Genomic DNA, 4,017 nt, shown 5'->3' with positions numbered 1-4,017 from the left:
CAAAAAAAAAAAAAAAAAAAAAAAAAAGAATCTTTAAAACCCTCTGAACTAGACAAAATTACATTCCCTTTAACAAAAGCCATATTCCCAATGCTTTTACATGTATGTAAAACTGTTTCTCCAGTGTTCTCAATTACATGTTACAATGTTAACTCTTAGCAACTTTTATTTTTAGTGAAAAACCTGATAAGTAAGTAATTTTAATTAGGTACTAGGGGAGGACCCTAGGACAGACGGAAATGAAGATAAGGTCTGACTCTTTTTAGCATAGCTAGCTGGCATAGCTCTCCATATGTCCCCAGGCCTTATCTATAATCCAATGCTCCAAAGTAGGTAAATCGAACAATTTTCAAAAGTCAAAGAAAGTTTGACCTTAAAGTACTTAGCAAATCTGATATCTGACCTTAATTTAGAACAAATGTCTACATTTTCAAGACATTTTATTTTACCAATAATGTTTAAAACTGCTTTTATTTCCAAAAGATTATTAAAGTCTTGTGAACAAAAAAGCATTAAAGTTTCTATTTTTCTGACAAAATATTTGATTTAAGTGCTTATTTTTCTAAGCCAATTAATCAAAGGGGTCTTTTTTATTTGTTTGTTTTTTGTTTGTTTGTTTTTTGAGACGGAGTTTCACTCTTGTCGCCCAGGCTGGAGTGCAGTGGCACGATCTTGGCTCACTGCAACCTCCACCTCCCTGGTTCAAGCGATTCTCCTGCCTCAGCCTCCTGAGTAGCTGGGATTACAAGCGTGTGCCACCATGCCTGGCTAATTTTTGTATTTTTAGTAGAGATGGGTTTCACCATGTTGGCCAGGCTGGTCTCAAACTCCTGACCTCAGGTGATTCCCCCACACCTCGGCCTCCCAAAGTGCAGGGATTACAGGCATGAGCCACCATGCCCGGCAATCAGAGCTCTTTTATATATAAACATCACACACACACACACACACACACACACACACACACACACACACACACACAATACATATAAATACAGACAGACATAAGATTCAGCACTTGTAAGAGCCACTGCACCCAGTCTCTATGCATTTTTTAAAGAGTTATTCCTGGCTGGGTGTGGTGGCTCACGCCTATAATTCCAACACTTTAGGAGGCCAAGGCAGGAGGACCACTTAAGCCCAGGAGTTCCAGACCAGCCTGGCAACATAATGAGACCCCGTCTCTACAATAAAATAAAATAAAAAATTAGCTGTGTGTGTGGGCATGTGCTCATAGTCCCAGCTAGTTGGGAGGCAGAGGCGGGAGGATCTCTTGAGCCCAAGAGTTCAAAAGAGTTATTCTTAGGAGTTTTATGCTATTTTTGTCATCATTAATGCATTTTTATTCCATTATATCTTCTAGCTGGTTGTTGCTGGCTTACAGGAAAACTATTGATTGTTATTTGGCCACTTTTCTGAACTCTCTTCTTAAATTTATGAGTATTTCAATTGATTCCCTTGGGTGTTCTCTTGATAGACAAACAAATTAACTGGAAATAATGGTAATTTCTATATCTCTTCCAATAGTTATTTCTAATTTCTTTTTCAAATCTTATGGTATTAGCTACAAGTCAGCTTTTAACATTTATTTGGCCTGGGCCAAGAGTACAATTGGAGGCCTACTTACCACAAATCAAGGAACCATGAATTGGAACACAAAGAGAAGCAAGAAAACCTATGCTTGTTACTATTGGGAAACAATCATTGTTATGGAAGAATCTATTGCTCTTGAGACAGAAAGGATTTGACAAGTTAATTTCTTTTCTCTCACTAAGCACATCTGCTACTCAGATTTTCCTTGTACTTCTAAGCAGTGTCTGATAGCAGCAGCAGCATAACTCACAAAACTTCATGGCTTGTAGATGGATTTGCCTTTTGTTCCAAGTATATAGATTGAGAGATAGGAAGTATTCCCCTTAAGTTTGAATGATGTTAATCATGAGAGTGAAGGCTTAGGATTATGTGGTGTGCCGTACTAACACTAAGTACTAGATCCCAAGTGACACAAGTGCCTGTGTCTTTTTTAATAAATTTGAGTATTTACAATATGAGATATCCTTTAAAGCATGAGCCCCAGGGCAGAAGCCCCTCTTGCCCAGATCTAAGGATGATACTGGTTATTCAGAACACTATTAAGCACTTGTAAATGGCAGCAGCCTAGCTTTATCCTTGACTCCAGTGAGAATGCTTTTAGTTAGAAGAAAGCTATAACTTACAGAGGGCTTGGCCAGGCGCAGTGGCTCACACCTTTAATCCCAGCACTTTGGGAGGCTGAGGCAGGCGGATCACCTGAGGTCAGGAGTTTGAGACCACCCTGTCCAACATGGTAAAACTCCATCTCTACTAAAAATACACACACACACACACACACACACACACAAATTAACTGGGCGTGGTGGTGGGCGTCTGTAATCCCAACCACTTGGGAGGCTGAGGCAGAAGAATCGCTCGAATCCGGGAGGCAGAGGTTGCAGTGAGTCGAGATCATGCCACCATACTCCAGCCTGGGCGACAGAGTGAGGCTCTGTCTAAAAAAAAAAAAAAAAAAACTATGGAGGTTTTATCATGTATCAAGTGCCATTCTAAGTGTTTTGCCTACATAATCTCATTCATTCAATACAGCAACCCCCAAAAGTAGGAACTATTATTATTAGGTTTTAATTTATTATGTAATTTGCTCAAAGTCACATGCCTATATATTCCTGAGCTGGGATTTTTATATTTTTCTAATAAAAATAGAAACAGGGTCTCACCATGTTGCCCAGGCTGGTCTTGAACTCCTGGGCTCAGAGGATCCTCCCACCTGGGCCTCCCAAAGTGCTGGGATTACAGGTGTGAGCCACCTCACACACACATAAACTGAGATTTTAAACCCAGGTTGGTCTGAAACCAAAAGCCTATTTTATTAACTACCACATTTTTACTAACTTCCTTTTTCTCATTTATCATAATGTTGGCTATTGGTTTGAGATGGATATGCTTTATCTTTACTTGGCTCTAGAGGCAAAATAGAATACTGGATTTTTTTTTTATCGCTTCTCGGCCTTTCGGTTAAGATCAAGTGTAGAATACTGGATTTTTTATTTTTATTTTTTTCGAGATGGAGTCTTGCTCTGTTGCCCAGGCTGGAATGCAGTGGCACGATCTCGTCCCACTGCAACCTCCACCTCCCGGGTTCAACCAATTCTCTTGCCTCAGCCTCCCAAGTAGCTGGGATTACAGGCACCCACCACCATGCCTGGCTAATTTTTGTATTTTTAGTAGAGATGGGATTTCACCATGTTGGCCAGGCTGGTCTTGAACTCCTGACCTCAGGTGATCCACTCACCTCAGCCTCCCAAAGTGCTGGGATTACAGGCATGAGCCACTGTGCCCCACCAGAATACTGGATTTTTTACTTTATCTTGGAACTGAGCTGAGATCCAATACTTGATTCCCACAAAGGGGCGGCCTTCTTTATTGTCTGTTAAGGCCTAAGAAATTCTGCTGTTTTCTATCTCATTCCTTACATCCTAATACTTAGATTCTTGTAGTTTTTTGCTTAAACTATAAAGGTCTCTGGGTGGTGAGTGCACCAGGGGTCACCAATTCACATGCCTACAAGGGATAAGGAATAAATGCGTAAACCTGGTAAGACATTGGACAATAGATATTAAGTTTTTTGGATTGTGACTCCTGAATACTCTGGAAATTCTGGGTTGACCACTAATTAGGCCACCAGTTATAGTGCAGACCATCATGTACTCTTCAGTGGTTCTCAGAATGTGGTCTGAGAACCCCAAGCGGTCTATTATTTCCTCAAGGTAATTAATGGGCTGGTCTCTAAGAATATTAGTGTTACTTTGTTTCTGTTTTGCTTTTACTTGGTGTCTTATCCAAAGAAGCATCATTTCCCCCTTTTTTTTTTTGAGACAGAGTTTCGCTCTTGTTGCCCAGGCTGGAGTGCAATGGCGCAATCTCGGCTCACCGCAACCTCCGCCTCCCAGGTTCAAGCGATTCTCCTGCCTCAGCCTTCCT

At 40.8% G+C, this 4,017-nt stretch overlaps 1 pseudogene; it reads left to right on the top strand.

The window, feature by feature from the left end:
- The first annotated feature begins 3,031 nt into the window (after positions 1-3,031).
- Positions 3,032-3,165, top strand: LOC116812407 (U2 spliceosomal RNA; annotated as a pseudogene).
- Positions 3,166-4,017: the final 852 nt, after the last annotated feature.

The sequence above is a fragment of the Hylobates moloch genome, unplaced genomic scaffold (genome assembly GCF_009828535.3).
Source record: "Hylobates moloch isolate HMO894 unplaced genomic scaffold, HMol_V3 SCAFFOLD_7, whole genome shotgun sequence".
Lineage (NCBI taxonomy): Eukaryota > Metazoa > Chordata > Mammalia > Primates > Hylobatidae > Hylobates > Hylobates moloch.
Note: the sequence above shows the minus strand (reverse complement) of the source record. Positions and strands in the feature narration are given on the sequence as shown.